The sequence below is a fragment of the Glycine max genome, chromosome 15, assembly GCF_000004515.6.
Source record: "Glycine max cultivar Williams 82 chromosome 15, Glycine_max_v4.0, whole genome shotgun sequence".
Taxonomy (NCBI): Eukaryota; Viridiplantae; Streptophyta; class Magnoliopsida; order Fabales; family Fabaceae; genus Glycine; species Glycine max.
The window spans coordinates 14,673,453-14,695,077 of record NC_038251.2 but is presented as its reverse complement, the minus strand read 5'-3'; the positions used below and the strand labels follow the sequence as shown (position 1 = coordinate 14,695,077).

Below are 21,625 nucleotides of genomic sequence, written 5' to 3'. Positions count from 1 at the left end.
CTTTCACCTGCCTTTCTTGCTCTGACTATGTTCCTTTGATATTCCTCACCCTTTTGATTAATTATGCCTCCATTGTCACAAAAGAGAATTTTAATAAACATAAATTGAAACCAAACAAGTTATTACCTTAAGTGAGGAGAAATTTAACTAAAATATGTTGAACAACCATTCATCCAAAAATATTACCAATATCATCATTAGTGACAAATCCAAATAGTTTATGTTATAGCGACAATACTCATTTACATAAATTAGTTAGGGCAGTACTCATAATTTTTATATTACATTTCAAATTGTGAGACCAATTTATAATTATAGATCTAAGTTTCATTAAGAAAAAGTTTAAAGTTTGTGTGAGCAATTGTCCCCAAAACTCTCAAAGTAGATTTGTCACTAATCATCATGCAAACAAAATAAATTTTTGTTTCTTTTGCGATAGACTATCGTAAGAGTATCATCTTGACATTGCTATTACATCTCTCACGTTCAGAAGTTCATCATCATATCCAAGAGATGTGCTTTCCTGAACGTGCTTGATAGTGGGTCTAGGTGTGCCTTTTCTTTTTCTCTTTTCCCTTTTTTCTCGTGTAAACATTGAACATGTAATGTTATAAGTATTATTCTCTTTTTAATGCATTAATTTTGTTCCTTCAACATAGAGCTTGGTCTATGCATCTTGCAATTTTTAGTTTGCTTCTAAAATAGTAAAGAGGGCTTATAATATAATTTGCTTTATTGGCTTTTGATTTCCTTGGCGTAAAAGACAAGAGTATAGGCATAAAAATGGATTTTTGTCTAACTGGTTTTCTTCTATTTTGTGTATTTGTACAACAAAGTTTTTATTTTTCTTTCTCTTTTGGTTTCAAATAAAATATTTATTTCAATTTGTGCAATGATTTGTTGTTGGGTAGTAGTTCTACCTTTGATATTACTCATCATAAGCGTTTATAGAATAACCATTTGCTATCATAAAACCTTATGCATAAAAATTGATATAGATACTAAAATTTGATTTCGGTCTTTTAATAAGATAATCTTAAAAAAATTTATTTGTGTGAGAAAAATAATTGAACTCACGCAATGGTTTACTACATTAATTGAGTAGCGTGCATTTCTACCTTTTAGTTTAGCTTAAATCATGAAAGTTTTTAGAATAGTCATTTGCTATCTAAAACTTTTGTCAGAGTTATGTTCATTTGACAAGAAAATATGTTCTCTTTTTGGGGTAAAATAAATGAATATAAAATTATATAGTCTTGTGCAAATAATTAAAGGTACCATTTTCTTTAATGAGTGTTGTAGGGTGCTAACATCTTTCTTATACTAGTCGACTCTGAAACCTATCTTTAATTTTAAAGATCATTTGAAAAGGATTTTTCAATATTTTTCTCTCAAAATAAATTATTGATGGGGACTACATTTTTTTTATTTTACGTTGTTGTCGTGACCCCAGTTGTGCCATTACGGATTGATAAATAAATATAAACTATGAAGTAATATAGAGTGTCTACTTAATAAACATTAATTTATTTTGATCTTCCAACGTTAATTTTATAGTAATATTGATTTTTAAACGTTTATTTTGAACCAATTTTTTCTCTTTTAATTTATTTTTTAAAATAAACATTGCATTTAATATAAAAATATAACTGGATAATATTATTAATAATAATTAAATAATAATAAACTGAATCTTGATCATATTAACCATAATAAACTATTTAATGCATAATATATTATACGATAAATAAATAATAGTATTAAAAAACTAAATGAAACACTCCATGTGATTATGAATCTTAATTCTATTAACCTACATGTCATTCAATTATAATTCATTATGATTATTTTTTTAATTTAAGTTTGTGATTTAGATGTTATTTTCTTTATCTATATTACATTCTATGTATATGTAGCATTAAATATAAATATTTTAAGTAAAAACATAGAATCTTACGATTTGAGTTATGATCTTTTATTCCCTTGTGATCCTAGATAAAATCTCAATTTTAATAACCATGACGATTTGTGACCTAAGTTTGTCGAGAAAGCAGCCTTAACCTGTTTGCAGAATCAATGAATAAGAAAGTTGGGAGCGAGCGAGGCTTAAGGGAGAATTTAGGAAAAGAACATGGACGCATTCTCAAATCTTTGATGAAGAATGAACTAAATCACACCTCACTCTCTCCAATACGCATTTATCTATTACATGGAAAGTAAGTCTCTAAATAGAACCTTCTTATTATAAGTCTTGTACTTTTTTGTTGGACTACACATTAAGCCCAATTGTTTGTCTATACTCTCATTATCCAACCCTATTCACCCCTATCTAATAAAAATAATTGAATATTTTTATGTTTTAAAAATATTAAATATATTAGTATTTTCTTTGTAAAATAAAAAGAATTAAAAAGAGAGTATAATATTAGTATTAAGAGTTTTGTTATTGTATATTTGTAAACTCATTGTGTGAAAATATTAAATATATCCTATTAAATACTTTAAATTATATAATAATAAGTAAACATCAAATAAATTTTCTATTTTTAATATAATAAATATTTTATTTTCTAAAAATATCCATACTTTTATCTTATTACTCACATTTAATTATATTTCACTGTGCTACGATATTTTTCTCAAAATAATATTATAAAACTAGATAATTAGCTAATCAAGACGAAAAATAATTTATCATCTAGGATAGTTTTTGTCATAGCAAAATGGGGCCGGAAAGAGGACGTACATATGTAACTGAAATATATATACCTTACTGAAACAAGATTTTTTAAATTTTAAAATTGATTTTTTTTTCTTAACCACATGTATTTTTCATGGGAGAAAATCATATTTGAGTCAAGTAAAACTATTATGAGTAGTAAAAAATTTTTCTTTAATTATTTAATGCAGTTACATACTCAAGATTCGAACTAGAGATATTTGACGAAACAAATTTATCAAACGACCGAACACTTATAAATAATGTAATGAATATTTCAAAAATATTAACTGAATCAGTCTAGTTGCCATCATCATTTATAATAGTAATATAATATAGTTATATGAAAAATAAAATTATAAAATAATTTAAATAATAATATTAATAATAAAAATAAGTCTTTCATAAATATTAATTTTAAAAAGTTGACTATATTATAATTTTAACATAATCAGTGTTTCATTTTTTTAGTTTTACTTATAATTTTTTTAGTCATCAATATTCAAAGCATCCGACTTGAGTTTAAATATAAGCCTAAAATAAGGAAACACTACTACCGCGTGAGTAGATCAATTGTTGTAGGGTTAACCAAAGGTACTCATTTTCACTTTGATTTTTACTTTGTATCATCTCTTGTATATGGTCATTGACTTGAGCTTTAGAGTCCATGTAAGTGATTATATATACTTGTACTTGAGATGGGAACTCCCTCAAAGGCTTCATATGAGATTCTAGTTAAGTCTTCCACAATGGTGATATCATCACAGTATTCAATAAGACAAAACTTATGCTTATTGAGAATCATCTAATAATTTTGTTCATGCATTCGTCCATTAAAAAAAATAAAACGAAAAAACCCAACATTTTTGCACTAGTTGGGTGTTGAACCCAGGACTAATATAGAATGCATGCACAAGCTTCTAAATCATTAAAGATTTTTTAATATGTAATTTTTTTTCATATCTTATATCCTTTCTCTATTTACCTTTACAATTTATAGAATTTTGATTTATTTTATGCATGAATATATTCTGGAAAATTTTATTCTATGCATATATATATAAAATCAAATACATAATATTATGTTTCAATTATAAAATTATATATGAGAATCTTATTCATGATTATATTATATCTTGATCTTAAAATACATAATATGATTTAATCTCATATAATTAAGTTTTATGTCTGAGTGATCTTTATAATTTTGATTAATCATGAATTAGCCACAACATCTATATTTTGATTAAAATTATATATTAAGTTGTTTAAAGATCATATAAAGAATTAGACATAATATTGTGATTAATTATACTTATATAATGAATTTTATCTCACAAGAATTTTTATTATATTTGTATAATTAATTGAGAAAAAATGGCATATTATTTTTTATGGTTTTCCCACAGATATCATGAGCTACGTATAATTTGTTGATTTTATCATTAAGTTAAGTATTTGTGATAGAAATTAAATTATTTTCATGTTGTACCGTAAAACATGAATTTGAGTATATAATTTGATTATTCTATAATAAGGTTTAATTGTTTCTTATTGAATTAAAAATTTAGCCCACAAGAAATTTTTATGTCACAATATTCAATTTTCTGGTATGTTTACATTGGTAAAAGATACAATTAAGATTAGTATGTCTCGAATTTTGACATAAGCCTTTGAATTTTGCAACTTCTCAAACTGTTAGTTTTTTTTATACTCAATGTGATGTTCCCAAACTCAAAGGAGATAACTATAAGATATGGAAGGAGAGAATTCTTCTGTAATTGGGGTGGATAGACATAGACTATGCTATAAGGAAAGACGAACCACCTGCAATCACTGATGAAAGTAGCCTAGCTGACGTTGTGCCATATGAGCGGTGAGAGTAATCCAACCGGCTCAGCGTGATGTTCATTAAGACCAAAATCTTGGCTGAGATACGTGGTTCTATTGACCAACATGAAAAGGTCCAAGACTTGCTTAAGGCCATTGATGACAAGTTCATCACTTTAAATAAGACTTTAGCGAACACCTTGATCATGAAGTTCTCCTCTTTTCAGCTCACTAGTGTGAAAGGTGTGCGTGAGTACATAATGAAAATGCGAGATATTTCAGCTCAACTTAAGAAAATGGAGTTTGATATGTCTTAGTACTTCCTGGTGCACTTCATTTTGAGCACCCTTCCGCATAAATATGGGCCGTTTAAGATTTCCTACAACACACATAAGGACAAATGGTCTATCAATGAATTAATGACCATGTGTGTTCAGGAAGAAGAAAGGCTTGTAATGGAGATGGGTGAGAGTGCATTGTTGACAACTGCTTGTGAGAAGAACAAAATAACTAAGTCTCAAGCTAATCAGAAGGAGAATGGTAAAATACCACCTCAAGCTGATATTAAGAAGATGGCAAAGTGTTTCGTTTGCAAGAAGAAGGGACACATGAAGAAGAATTGCCCCGAATTCCATAAATGGCTTGAGAAGAAAGGTAAATCAATCTCATTAGTATGTTATGAATCTAATATGGTTAGTGTTAATATTAACATCTGGTGGATTAATTCTGGATCTATTATCCATATTGCAAATTCTTTACAGGGTATGCAAAACCTAAGGAAATCAATGGGAAGTGAGCAAAGCATTTTATCAGGCAATAAGCTAGGCTCACCTGTGGAGGCCATTGGAACTTGCATTTTAACTTTAAGTAGTGACTTTATTTTAAAATTAGAAAGGACATTGTATGTTCCAAGTTTTTCTCGAAACTTGATTTCTGTTTCTAGACTTGTACCTTTTGGATATTCCTTTAATTTTAAAGACACATCATTTGAGTTATTTTATAATTCTAAATGTGTTGGGAATGATATCTTGTCTGATGGTCTTTATCTTCTTGGTTTACAAAATTATACCACTTATAGTTCAATGCATGTTCAAACTGGTATTAAAAGGTATAATATTAATGAGAATTCCTCTATGTTATGGCACCGGAGATTAAGACATATCTCCATTGAGAGGATTAAAAGGTTAGTGAAAGATGGGGTACTCAATACTCTAGATTTTGTTGACTTTAAGATTTATGTGGACTGCATTAAGGGTAAGCAGACCAACATGTCTAAGAAAGGTGCTAACAGGAGTTTAAGCATATTACAAATAATTCATACTGATATTTGTTGTCCAGATATGGACGCATGTGGTCAGAAATATTTTATCACCTTTATAGATGATTATTCACGATATATGAATATTTATTTGCTTTATAACAAAAATGAAGCATTGGATGCCTTCAAAGTCTTTAAGGCTGAAGTTGAGAACCAATGAGACAAACAAATAAAAATAGTGAGACCATATAGAGGTGGAGAATACTATGGTAGATATACTAAGAATGGACAAGTACCTGGTCCTTTTGCAAAGTTTCTTCAAGAACATGGGATTGTTGCCCAATACACTATGCATGGTTCTACAAATCATAATGGTGTAGTAGAAAAAAGGAACCGAACATTATTGGACATGGTATGGAGTATGCTTAGCAACTCCAATCTTCCTAAATCCTTGTGGGATGAAGCACTAAAGACGACAATGTATATATTAAATCGTGTTCCAACCAAGGTTGTCCCAAAGACACCTTTTGAGTTGTTTAAAGGTTGGAAACCGAGTTTGAAACATATGCGCGTTTGGGATTATCCGTCTGAGGTGAGAATATATAACCCTCAAGAGAAGAAACTTGACCCGAGGACTATTAGTGGGTATTTCATTGGATATGCCAAAAGGTCTAAAGGTTATAGGTTTTATTGTCCATATCATATTACTAGGATTGTGGAATCAAGAAATGCCAAGTTTCTTGAAAATGACTTGATCAATGGGAGTGATCAATTGAGGGACTTAGGTTCTGAAATTGATTATATAGAGTCTCAACCTTCCATATCAAGTAAAACATTGGTTGTTATTCATACCCCTCAAGTTCAAAGGGATGATGAACAACGCATGATTGGCATTCCACAACCTATTGCTGATAATCCAGTAAATCAAGTTGATCATCAAATTCCTGAAAATGATGAACAATCAGTTGAACAACATGATCCCCAAGAAAATGTTGATGCAGTATTAAGGAGGTCTACTAGATTAAGAAAATCATCTATTCCTAGTGATTATATTGTATATTTGCAAGAATCTGACTATAATATTGAAGCTGAAAATGATCTCGAAACTTTTGATCAAGCCATGAATTGTAAAGAGTCAAATTTATGGTATGATGCCATGAAGGATGAAATGAATTCCATGCAGAGTAATAGAGTTTGGGACCTTGTAGAGTTGCCTAATGGGGCAAAGGCCATTGGTTGTAAATGGGTTTTTAAGACCAAAAGGGATTCATTAGGCAACATTGAGAGATACAAGGCAAGACTTGTTGCTAAGGGATTTACTCAAAAAGAAGAAATCGACTACACAAAGACTTTTTCTCCTGTATCTAAGAAAGATTCTCTTCGTATTATCTTGGCATTAGTTGCTCATTTTGACCTTGAGTTGCAACAAATGGATGTGAAAACAACTTTTCTTAATGGTGATTCAGAGGAGGAGGTTTATATGAAAAAACCTGAAGGCTTCTCCTCTAGTAGTGGTGAGCATTTGGTTTGCAAGCTTAATAAATCTATATATAGTTTAAAACAAGTCTCCCGTCAGTGGTACCTTAAGTTTTATGGGATAATTTTTTCATTTGGTTTTGATGAAAACCCCATGGATCACTACATATACCACAAGGTCAGTGGGAGTAAAATATGTTTTCTTGTTTTATATGTAGATGATATTTTATTTGCAGCCAATGATCGGGGTTTGCTACATGAGGTGAAACAATTTCTCTGTAAGAATTTTGACATGAAGGATATGGGTGATGCATCTTATGTCATCAGCATTAAGATTCATAGAGATAGACCTCGAGGTATTTTGGGTCTATCATAAGAAATCTATATTAACAAAATTCTAGAGAGATTTCAGATGAAAGATTGTTCACCAAGTGTTGCTCCCATTGTGAAGGGTGATAGGTTTAATTTGAACCAATGCCCAAAGAATGACTTTGAGAGGGAACAAATGACAAACATTCCTTATGCTTCAGTTGTTGGAAGCCTCATGTATGCTCAAGTGTGCACAAGGCCTGACATTGCTTTTGTAGTTGGAATGTTAGGAAGATATCAAAGTAATCTAGGTATTGACCATTGGAGAGCTGCTAAGAAAGTGATGAAGTACTTTAAGGGGATCAAAGATTACATGCTTATGTATAGACAAACAAACAATCTAGATGTGATTGATTATTTAGACTCAGACTTTGTTGGTTGTGTTGACTCTCGCAAATCAACATCTAGGTACATTTTCATGATGGCTGGTGGAGCTATTTCATGGAGGAGTGTTAAGCAGACTCTGACTGCTACTTCTACCATGGAAGTTGAGTTTCTCTCTTTTTTTGAGGCTACATCACATGGTGTATAGCTTAAGAGTTTCATTTATGGGCTGAAGATAGTTGATACTATTTCAAGACCTTGTTAGACAAGTGGCCTCAGATATCTTAAGAAGGGGGGGTTGAATTAAGATATTCCAAACTATTTCCCCTAATTAAAAATCTATTTCACTTTTTAACCAAGTTATGAATTCCCTTAATGACAATCTTCTTAAATATTAATTCAAATGAAACAATTTGAATATGAATATAAAGCAATAATAAATAAAGGAGATTAAGGGAAGAGAAAATGCAAACTTAGTTTTATACTGGTTCGGCCACACCTTTGTGCCTACGTCCAGTCCCCAAGCAACCCGCTTGAGAGTTCCACTATCTTGTAAATTCCTTTTACAAGTTCTAAACACACAAGGACAATCCTTCCTTTGTGTTTAGAATTCCTTTACAACAAGAGACTCACAGTCTCTTAATCCCTTAGAGAATGAGAAGAAGAAGAAGAACAAATCTCTCTAGAAAGAGATGAATTTTACAGATTAAGCACTCAAATAATTCCTTAATGAATTGCAATTGAATTGGCCAAGGAATTCTTAAGAGGATAAAATGAATTTGCTTTTAGAGAGGATAAACACTTGTTGTTCTGAAAATCTCTATCAAAATCGTGTCTCAAGTCACACATATATAGGCCTATGAAAGCCATTCAATAACCACATGAAAGGATGTGACTGATGAGAATGTTTTCTGAAAAACTCCTCTGGTAATCGATTACAATAAGTGTGTAATCGATTACACTCTTTAAAATTTGAATTAAAACATTCAGAAACTGCTGGTAATCGATTACCATATATGTGTAATCGATTACACAGTGCAAATTTTGAATTCAAATTTTAATAGCTGTTGTAAATCAGTTTTGGCCACTGGTAATCGATTACATCCTCTGGTAATCGATTACTAGAGAGTAAATTTGTTAATAAAGACTTTTTTTAACTTAAAATTCTTGGCCAAACCTTTTGCGATTTCAATAGGAATTCCCTTCCTATTTAATATCCTTTCTAAGACTCTATAGACTGTCTTGATTATCCATCTTGAATATCTCTAATTGCTTTGTCTTGAGTAAATCTTTGAGAAGCATATGATTCATGTAATCCTTTGGCATCATCAAAACTTTCAGCTTGATCCTTTGTCTACAGACCTTTGAGAATTTTCTGCGATAACTCAGTTGTTATCTTTATGGCTAAGAATAACAAAAGTGGAAGTAGAAGTAAACACATCGACATTAAGTACGTAGCCATTAGAGAAAGAGTAAAAGATAAGAAAGTGGTCATTAAGCATATAAGCACTGAGTTGATGATCGATGATCCTTTAACTAATGGTATGCCACCATTTAAACTTAAGGATCATGTAGAAAGAATGGGACTAGGTTCCACTTTATGATTGTATACATACATGTTAAAATTGAAACATTTATATTAAGATATTTTCTCATATTTAGATGCACATTGATTTATTTGAGAAAAAATATGTTTTGGACCAAGAATAAACATTGGGTTTATTCATTAAGTTTTATTACCACCTTAAGTATACTGCTTGGGAAATTGAGTATATTGTAATACATGGATGATATTACTCATTATAAGAAAAACTATCACTATGATTCATATATTCGTTTCTTGAGAAAATTGAACATTGACTTAATCATTGAGTCAAAACGTTTGGGCCAAGTGAGAGAATGTAATAATTTTGGTTTGAACATTTTGGAAAATGAAAAGCTCCATCAGTTTTGGAATTGAGTAGTCAAATTGAATGGCTACTAATGGGTGGTAATGACCACTAAAGAGTGGTAATGGCCACAAAATGCATTCTTTGTGGTAGAATCCCTATATATAACACATGTATTTGGTCCCTGAGCTCACCTCTTCTAATTCATCTAATACACCATCTAGAGAGAAAGTGAGAGCTTAGAAAAACTAAAACAAGACAACTCTTTCATGACAATGGCTGGAGGTATAATTTAATTTTTGTTTTTTCTCATTTTATTAATGACTTGTGTTTTATTTTGTAATTTGTAACATCACATGTTAAAAATTATAGTCTAACAAATCAATGTTAGAGCATAATCCAAAATTGGAATAGGTTTTTATATAAGAACCGGATCTTTAAAATTTGGGGAACCTAATGTTTGTACTTTTGTGAAAAGGTGATAAAATGTAATGATGTGTAATTATTTGTGAAACCAATTTAATAAAATTTGCAGAATTTCCAGATTGGAGAGACAAGGTTCTTAACTTATAAAAAGTAGATATGGGTGATATGTAAATATGATTTAAGAACCTCAAAATGAGTTTATTGGATTGCATATACTCTTAAATCTAGTGAATAATCCCCCTCTCTCTAAATAAAAAATTTAGAATAACTATATTGAATGAGAATAACTTTAGGAGTCAATTTTCAATAAGAGAATTTTTGGGAGTTTTTCTTTGATGAGACTGTTTTTAAAGATTTTTCATAACATGTTATCTCTTTCAATTTATCCTTTTCACCTTTATTTCTAAATTAAATTTCAATATTTTTAAAAATAAATTATCAATTATTAAAAAATAACTTTGGTATCATAATATAAATTGTTTACTGTAATTCTAAAATATAATTTATATATTTAAAATTATTTATTTATTATGAATTTTATTTATAATATATTTTATATATTAAAAATATTTATTTATTATAAGTTTATTTATATAAAAGAAACATTAATCATTTGTATTATACATGCTAAAATACTAGTTACTTTAAATGTCATATCTCCTCTTTATATAAATTAGAATAACAATATCGAGTGAAACCATTTTTTAAGAATTATTTTTTAACGAGAGTATTTTTAAAGATTTTGTTAAACCTCTTGTTTTTGAATATATCCATTCATTTTTATTTATAAATTAAATTTTAATATTTTTAAAAAATTATCAATAGTTAAAAATAACTTTATATCAAAATATAAATTATTTATCTTAAATATGAAATATAACTTTTTGTTTAAAAATATTTATTTATTACAAATTTTAATTATAATATAATTTATATATTTAAAAATGTTGATTTATTATAAATTTTAATCATATAATATAAATATTTATGTTGTATATTGCATAAGTTTTTTTTATATGTAGTATAAGATCTAATTGATTGAGACATTGTACCATAAATGAAAATTAAACTCATGTTTTTAATCTAAATATGAAAATACAATAAATCACATTAGAAAGGGGTTGAATAATGTGTTAGATAAACTTATATTATTTTTTTCAATAGAAATGATTTTGCAATAAAACAAGTTCTTAATATTATCATCTAGTAATAAAGGACTTGCAGGTTGTTGTCCAGTAATTGATAAAACAATGACTTGAAAATCAATTAAATATAAAAAGCGTTGTGTCTATAATAAACTCTAAAGAATACTTAAACAAGCTCAATGAGAGTAGTAGAAAAACTTGGTTTATACTGGTTCATTTAATCTAAATTATGTCTAGTTCTTTTTTACAAAATAGTAAAGGGAGAAACTTATTAAGAATTGATTACAATAAGAATTTTGACTTGCCACTGTTAGCTTTACAAGTATTCTCTAAGTTACTACTGACATAATTTTTAAACTCTCTCTAAATTTAAGAAACATCTAAGTATTATTTTGTCACTAAGCCTCCTGGCTTTCACAAACAAACAATTTGAAGAATCACAAATTCTATTACTAACAGAATGTGCTTAGAATGAAATATAAATCAATACAAAAACTTTTTAAGCAAATAATAAGCTATTTTAGCACTTTGTTTCACTCTATAGTATTTCTCTTGATTTCCTTCTTGCTTTTTCTCAATGTGTGAGTGTTGTTCATCACTCACAACCGAAGCTTTGATGCATCTTTTATAGGATAAGGATGATCTAATCATTATGGGACTATTGTTAATCTTGATCCTCTAATTCTAGTTGGAGAGAGATGAGACTAGAATGCTCATTGGCATGTGCAACGTGTTCTCCTCAGTGATAATGATTTTGAATCTATTCTTTCCAAATTTATTCTTTATTCTAAATTCAAATGTTAGCCATTTATAAAAGGAAAGATAATATTGTTCCACAAAATATTCTATTTGTAATGAATTCTTCTTTTCGAAAAAGAATAAGTGTATCACACTTAATAACATAACAGATTCGTCTTTGAGTGTTTGAGGTCCATTGGATGTTGGATATGATTTAGGATGGAAACATGTTCCTGTGAATGAGAGTGGACGATCATGAAGCTCGCTAAGAATAGAAAGACCTTGCGACGTTTGCTTCAACTAATAGGTCTTGTTCACTTATATTTAAACTATTATTAATCATAAATTTATATATTTGTTTTCATCAAAACTAAGGGATGAGTGGATCATCCCGTTCAAACAAATATTAATAAACTTGGTTGATTAATGACTTTGTCTCATAAGCTTGTGGTTAGGAGTTTGATCTCAGGTCCGTGCATATGAAAACAAATATATCTTGCAAGAAGTTAACCTTTTAAATAAATCTTAGTATTTCAAGATATTAATCCTTGACTCCCATTTGTCTAGAGATATCCTAGACTCGTCTTGTTAAGTCATAAGACAAATCATAACTCTTAATAATTTTGATTTGATGTAAATAAATACTAAGTGTAAAAAATTGCATCTTATATGTCAATAGACAGAAATATTGCATCTGTGTCTAATGAATCAAAGGTAACAAACATATGCTAGTTATGTGAAGCATTTAAGATTGAATTAATGCTCTAATCTTAGATTCTATGTATGAACGTATACTTAGTTATTTGCGATTGGATGTGTGGTCAAAAAGGGCAATAAGCCTTGATAAAATGGAAGTTATAGTAAATAGTTTGCTGCTAGCAAGCAAAAGAATGACAACTATAAATATTAGACATATAGTAACATAACGCTTATAAAATACCATTAATTTATAAAATAAAAGATAAAATATTTGACATTTTTTAATTAAGGTGACAAATTTTAGAATTGAGAAACATAAAAAAGTTAAAAAAAAAGATTAAATATTTTTAAATCCCTCATCAATTAGTATGATATCATCAATTATTTTAAACAGATAAAAAAATTAAAAAATAATTTATTAAAATGTCTAATTGTTCTATAAGACTTTTTTAATATGACATGTCATTAGACTGCCAACGTCTCTGTTAAATATTAAATTTTATAGGGAAAAAATCAAAAGAATTTCTTTTAAAGAACTAAAATCAAAATAACCTTATTTTCTAATTTTCAAGGAACAAGATCATATCTACTTTCTATCTATACATTTTTTAGGCTGTTGAAAACCCATTTCTACCCTTTTTTGGTTGACTGACTCGTGTTAAATTTTTGGGTTTTTTTGGTCTTTTCAACTTCTTCTTTTCAGCTCCTTCTTCTTCTACTAATAATTGTTTAAAATTCAAAATTCTTTATCAAAATATTGTCTTTCGAGAGCCCTCTAATCTCTTCTTTCGAACGTGCAAAGATCTTTTACTTGACCGAATGTTGTTGCGGTTGAAATTGGTGTGAGAAATACTTGTTTTTTTCCTTCTATTTTTTTTCTTCTGGCGTTCGTGGTTATGTTGTTTTGAAAACAAATACCTATTTCGGTTTCATCTATTTTTGGCTGACAAATTTGGGGATTGAGGTGTTTTTGTTTCACTTGGTGTTTGCATTGAATTCAAGGAACGTGAAAATTTTGCAGCGGGAAATCCTGTCGTTTAAGGTATATAGGCTTTGAATTTCATGAAAATAACTTTGCATATGTGAAGATATGTTTGTAGTTAATGGAATAATACTTGTGCTTATTGTTGTTTTATTTGTTTCTTTATGTATCTAGAATATTCTCGAGTAACTCATCTATGCTTAATATTTAGTTCTAATTTCATTAGTCTTAAGCTTGAAGGACCCGAGAAGCTTTTTCACAATAGTTTCTTTCATATTTCACACCGGTACGTTTCAAACATGAAATTTATTTTTGCCTAAAATTAGTCTTGTTTTTGCTTATTTTAATTGTTGAAATTTGTTATGCTTATGAGGTGTTTGACAAAATGTTTATAATAGAATCAAGGTCTTTTTTGGTTTAATTTTTTAGTTTCAATTTTTGTATATTGTTCATTTTTTTTTATAAGGCTTGACTAGGTTGTATTTCTGTGTTTCGTTTGAACAGGATCTTATTAAGCTTGAAGGACCCGAGAAGCTTCTTCACAATAGTTTCTTTCAGACTTCACACTGGTTTGTTTCAAACATGAAATTTATTTTTACCTAAAATTAGTCTTATTTTTGCTTAGTTTAATTGTTGAAATTTTTTTTGCTTATGAGGTGTTTGACAAAATGTTTCTAATAGAATCAAGGTCTTTTTTGGTTTAAATTTTTAGTTTCAATTTTTGTATATTATTCATTTTTTGGTATAAGGCTTGACTATGTTGCATTTCTGTGTTTCGTTTGAACATGATCTTATCAAGCTTGAAGGACCCGAAAAGCTTCTTCACAATAGTTTCTTTCAGACTTCACACCGGTTAGTTTCAAACATGAAATTTATTTTTACCTAAAACAGTCAATGGTTTGTATAGATGTTTTTTTCTTTGCTTGCTTATGATTTTGGGTGTTTATACACCAGTTTGGTTATATATATTTTTTTGTTTAACAACAAAAATCCTTTTTCCTATAAAAGTTTTTCTTTTCTATGATGAAACGCACTAGCTTGCTGATTTGTTGTGTTTCATTTTTTGGGTCATTTTTTGTTCTTATTTTGGTTGATGTTTCCTGAAACATTTAAATATTTCTTTTTATTTAGGTTTAACAAAATGTCACACGGTATTATAATGCTCAGTTTAGTGGCAAATGATATACTTAATACTAACTTTTGAACTTTTTTTTTATTTCATCCTTTCGATTTATATTCTTATTCTTTTTCATTGTTTATAAGACTAGGAACCTGCATTTTAGAATTAAGATTGAACATATGTGAAAATAAACTGAACCAAGTGAACTAATAGCTTTTATTGTCCAGGATAATGGATAAAGAGAATAATTCCAGGAACAATGATGCAGCTAAAGCACGACTGAAAAGGAAGATTATATTACGTGACAAACGTGTTTGTAAACCTTCAATTGGAGAAAAAGGTAAAAAGTTATGTTCTGAGACACATTCTAGAAGAAGGACACAATTAGGTGATATAACACCAAACATAATCAGCCATTAGTCTAAGATTAATAATCATATTAATCAAGTGTGTACTCAACCAAGTCACACTTATAATTATTTTCAAAGTCATCAATGCACAACTGCGATGCACTTGGTAGGGGTCAATTTAATATCAAGGTTTGATGCTTCTAATGTGAATAACTCCACTACTGATTACACTGAGAAAACCTACAATCCAGTGGAAGATTTATCAAATTTGAATTGTTCAACATCAACACTGTGATCTTCTAAAGGAACAACAAATACCAATTTTTTAGATGAAAACACTGATCTTGATGCAAATAATAATGCAGAATATATCAGATCTTCTCCTCAATTGGAACAGATACAAGGTACAAACAATTTTTTTTCTTCATAATGCAGACTTAATTTCTGAAATTAATTTCAATTTTGAGGAAAATGACTTATTTACCAATCCCACAACAGTTTTGTTGATGACCTACTAGAAGGTTTTGTATATTTTATATTGGTTATCAATTTAACTTGAGTCTCAAGATCTAATATCAATTTTATTCATTGTAGGATATTTTGATATTGGGGATCCAATAATCCAATGTAAACATTGCCAAGCTTATATGTGGTGTTAAGAAAGAACACAAAAACATAAACACACTACAATCCCTAAATTTTATCTTTGTTGTGGTGATGACAATGTTCAACTCCCTATTTTGAAAGATCTACCTCCTCTGCTCCAACATCTTCTATTTGATAACAATGCTAATGACAACAAAAATTATCAACAACATATTAGGATATAATATGATGTTTGCATTTACATCACCGAGGGCTAAGCTTGATAGATCTATTAACAATGGTGCAGGCCCACCAACCATAAGGATACAAGGTCAATCATGTCACCGAATAGGAAATTTGTTATCTCTTCCTGGCCATGCGCCTAAGTTTGCACAACTTTACATTTATGATACAAAAAATGAGATACATAATTGGATTCAATCAATCAGGTATATATAAACCTTATGATAACAATAATTAAAATTTTAATGTAGTTTATTCTATTATCTTAGTGTCAGATACTATACTAGCAATGCCTTAATGGTACTTTAATTAATGTAGGAGCCAAAAGAACATAGATGCTAAAATTGTGTCTAAGTTATCAGCCATGCTGGATGAATATAATGTACATGCAAAGTCCTTTAGAATGGAAAAAGGAAGGCTAAAAACTGAACCTGTTCATGATCTGAAAACTGGTGCTAATTTCTAACAGAAATAAAGATGGTAGAATATATAACACATCATCTGTATCTGAAGTTGCTGCCCTAATTGTTAGGGATGTTGATACAGATTCAAAGAGAGATATTATTATGAAGACATAGAGTGCAAACTTCAACGAATTGATGAATTGCATACTAGCTATTTATGTTTTCAATACCCTCTTTTGTTTCCTTATGGTGAAGATGGTTATAGACACGATGTTTTTCACCGATCAACACATACTTCTCAAAAAAGGATTCAACTTACAATCAAGGAGTGGTTGTGTTTTAGAATCCAAACTCGAGCAAATGAGCCACAAACTCTGCTTCAGTCTAGGAGACTTTTTCAGCAGTTCCTGGTAGATGGTTATACAATACTAGAGGCAGAGAGACTTAATTTCATTAGAAGGAATCAAGCAAAACTAAGAGTTGACAAATATTGTAACTTGACTGAATCACAACAAGGTGTCCAAACTAAAGGTTCAAGTAGAGGAAAAAGAGTGATTTTACTTCCATTCATAGGAGGTCGACGCTACATGGATCAACTTTATTTTGATGGAATGATTATATGTAGCCATGTTGGGTTTCTAGATTTGTTTGTTACTTTTACATGTAATCCTTACTAGCCAGAAATGAAAGGTTGTTGAAGTCTATGGATTTGAAAGCACCTGACCAGCCTGATATAGTGTCAAGAGTATTCAGAATCAAATTTGAAGAACTTTTGGCAGACTTGACAAAGAAACATACTTTGGGAAAAGTGGTTGCATGTATGTCACATTTTCTTTTTCAATACAAATTAAGACTTATTCATTGACCTTTTAATAATAGAATTATAAGTTACTGAAATATGTTTAATTTTGTTTTGTTTACAGATATGTACATAATTGAATTCCAAAAGCGAGGGTTACCACATGCTCACTTGCTTATCTTCCTACATCCATAAAGCAAATACCTAACTGTTGAAGATATAGACTGAATCATTTCATCTGAAATTCCAAGTGAACAAGATGAACCTAAGTTATACAATTTAGTGAAAGCTCACATGATTTTTGGCCCTGTGGTTCATCCAACAAATCATCACCATGCATGAAAGGTGGAAAGTGTTCTAGGTATTATCTTAAGAAGTTCTAGAATTCAATCATTGTTGATCAAGATGGTTATTCGGCCTACAGGCGAAGAGACAATGGTCATACTGTTTTGAAAAAAGATGTAATAGTTGACAATCATACCGTTGTCCCCCTTACAATCCCATGTTATTTTTAAAGTTCCAAGCACATATTAACATGGAATGGTGTAACTAGAGTACCTCAATTAAGTACTTATTCAAGTACATCAACAAGGGTTATGATAGGATTACAACAACCATCGTTCCAACTGAGCACCAAGTATCATGTTTTGGTGGGGTAATTGATGAAATTAAGCAATGTCTGGATTGTAGATATATGTCACCAACAGAAGCTTGTTGGATAATTTTTTGTTTTCCTATTCATAGCAGGAAACCAACTGTTGAAAGGTTATTCTTTCACTTACCTGGAGAACAAGTAGTCTATTTTAAATATAACATAGTGATTGGTGATGTTCTTTTAAACCCAAGTGTTACCGAACCGATGTTCACCTCCTGGATGGATGCAAATAGAAAATATCTAGAGGCAAAGAATCTAACCTATACTCAGTTTGTGTCCAAGTTTGTCTATGTGAAAACTAGAAGAACTTGGAAACCACGCAAGTCAGGTTATACAATTGGAAGGTTGATGAGGGTTCCTCCAAGCACAAGCGAGTTATATTTTCTTAGATTAATCTTAACTATTGCAAAAGGACCATGTAGTTATGAAGCAATTTAAGACTATGGGAAACATTGAATATTCAACTTTCAAGGAAGCATGTTTTGCTATGGGTTTCATTGGAGATGATAAGGAATACATTGAGGCAATTAGAGAAGCTTACCATTGGGGTTCAAGTCACTTTTTGAGGAAACTGCTTGTGACCATGCTGCTATCAAATGGCATTAATAAACCCGAAGATGCTTGGATAAAAGTATGATAGGATTTCAGATGAGATTTTATTTCAGCAAAGAAGAATGTCAAATATTCAAGGTAAATACTAAATCAAGTATTGACAAATACGAGTCATGTTTTACTATTTGTATTTGATTACTTATTATAATGTGTTATATGTATAGATTTGTAGTTTAATGATCAAGAGTTACAAAATTTAACTTTGATTGAGATTGAGAAATTACTGGAAAAAATAAATAGAAAAAGCCTAAAGGACTTTCCATCGATACCTTATCCACAACATTATGTCACAACATATTTGGGAAATAGGCTGATTTATGCAGAACTGGATTATGATGTTACTGAATTGAAATCTCAATTCAATAATTACTTTAAATCTCTTACAGGTAAAAAAAAACTTTTAAATGTACAAATGAAGGATGTATTGATTAAAATTTTCATTTCAAGTACTGTTTTTTCATCTCTAATATGGTGTATTTTATTTAACTACTTCTACCGATGAGCAAAGAAATATATTTGATAGAATTATGACAGCTGTGGATAGACAGGAAGGTAGGATGTTTTTTTTATACAACTATGGTGGTACAAGAAAAACCTTCATGTGGAAAACATTAACTTCGACATTAAGAAGTCAACTACATATTTTTTTAGTAGTGGCTTTAAGTGGAATAACATTATTGTTGTTACCTGGAGGGCGAACTACACACTCTAAATTCAAGATTCATGTTCCTACTTTTGATGACTCAATTTGCAATATTCACCAAGGTAGTGAATTAGCTGAACTTTTGAAAGTGACAAAGTTGATTATATGGGATGAAACACCTATGGCCCATAAATTTTGCTTTGAAGCACTGGATAAAAGCCTGAGAGACATCATGAGACTTGGTAATGAATCATCTACAATATTTGGATGAAAGGTCATTGTTTTCGGTGGAGATTTTTGTCAAATCTTACTGGTCGCTCCAAGAGGAAGCCAATCTGATATTGTCCATTCAACGATTAATGCATCATATATATGGGATCATTGTGAGGTGTTGATTTTGACAAAAAAAACATACATTTGCAGTCTGGTATGGACAACTTATCTGCAAGTAAACTCATCAGCTTTTCCCAATGGATACTTGATATTGGAGATGGAAAAATTTCTGAACCAAATGATGGTTATGCTATAATAGAGATCCCACAAGAGCTTCTCATCTCAGATTTTAATGACCCTATACATGGCAATGTCAATAGCACCTACCCAAATCTAATGGACCAATACAATAATGAGGAGTATTTACAATGTAAAGCTATTTTGGCTTCTACAATTGATATTGTTGATGAGATAAATGCTTTTGTTCTATCATTAGTGCCAGGTACTAACTTATTTATTATGGTTTATGCATAATTCAATTAGAAATAAGTGCTGCATACATAAAACATTATGTATTAATCTGTCCATTTTTCTAATAAATGTAGGAGGTGAAAAATAATATTTAAGTTTAGATATGGTAGACAAATTAGGTGCAACAAACAGCCAAGCATGGGAAGCACTTACTCCTGAATTTCTAAACTCTCTTAGGACATTTGGACTTCCTAATCATAAAATTACACTTAAAGTAAGAAGTCTGATTATGCTTTTAAGAAATATAGATCAATCTGAAGGTTTGTGTAATGGCACAAGACTGATTGTGACAAAATTAGCAAACCATGTCATCCAAGCAAAAATCATTGATGGAAACAAAAATGGAAATCTAATATATATTCCTAGAATGTGTATGTCTCCATAACAGTCACCATGGCCTTTTAAGCTGATTAGGAGGCAGTTTCCTATCATGCTATCATATGCCATGACAATAAACAAATCTCAGGGTCAGTCATTGGAATGTGTTGGACTTTACTTGCTTATACTAGTTTTTAGTCATGGTCAACTATATGTAGCAATCTCAAGAGTTAAGAGTAAACAAGGATTAAAGATCTTGATACATGATAAGGAAGGAAGACCATTGAATACTACGACAAATGTAGTCTTCAAAAAAGTGTTCCATAATCTTTAATTGGTAAAATTCTGATTATATCACACATGAAAAGAACTTTAGTTATGACTTCCAACTTTTAGTAGTTCAAACTAATATTGAGGTGTACATTCTACTTTGACTTAAGTCTTATTTCAATTCTCAAGTTCTACTTTGAGGAATATGATGGATGATTTTGGAGATGTTTTCTCCTATTCATTAGTTTCACACTCTTCTAGAAATGTAAGTTGTTCTAAACACCTACTCCAACTTTCAGTTCTATTTCATTTAATTAAATTTAATTTTAGTTTTCATCTTGAACTACCACTAAAAGAATTACTGATAAGATTTTATGAATTTGATCAATGCAATGATTTACTCAATTAGGTAATTGAATTTGCAGGTTAGGAAATCAAAACACGAGACAACCAATGATTAATTTTTTAGGTTACATTTTCATAATAGAACAACTGTTGAGGTTCAATCTTTTATTTTGTTATATATCTTTTCACTCATTGTTCTTAATTATTGTTTTAAAAAATAAACGACTTCAACCTCAAGAGGGTGGAGAATGTGATCAGTTTCCCAAACCTTAGTCACCTGATGCAGCCAACTAAGAAGAGATCTTATTTGAAGCAACCTTGAGCAAGTACAAAGCAATAAGAAGTCAATTCATATGGTAAAATTTTTTGTCTTTCACTTATTTTATTTTCACTTTTAATTTGGAATACAATTATTTCAATTCTTTGCATACCCGAAAAATTATATTTCATTTTTGCCAAAACTTACCCTTCCATGTTGCGAATTTCTTAATGCAAGCTAAATCTGATTCAATCATTCTTGAGTTCTTAGGTGGAGTTATTACTGAATGCAAATGTCTGATCCATCAACTTCACAAGAACACAATGAAGATTGGAAAAGGTTGAAAGCGTTACTGTAAATATAACAAACTACAGAAGGGAGACAAAATTCTCTTTACCTTTGATGCTGCAATGGGAAAGGTAA

General features: G+C 29.9%; 1 pseudogene; it reads left to right on the top strand.

Annotated features, from left to right (window-relative positions):
* The first annotated feature begins 4,974 nt into the window (after positions 1–4,974).
* On the top strand, positions 4,975–20,662 carry LOC106796096 (uncharacterized; annotated as a pseudogene).
* The last annotated feature ends 963 nt before the right edge of the window (positions 20,663–21,625 follow it).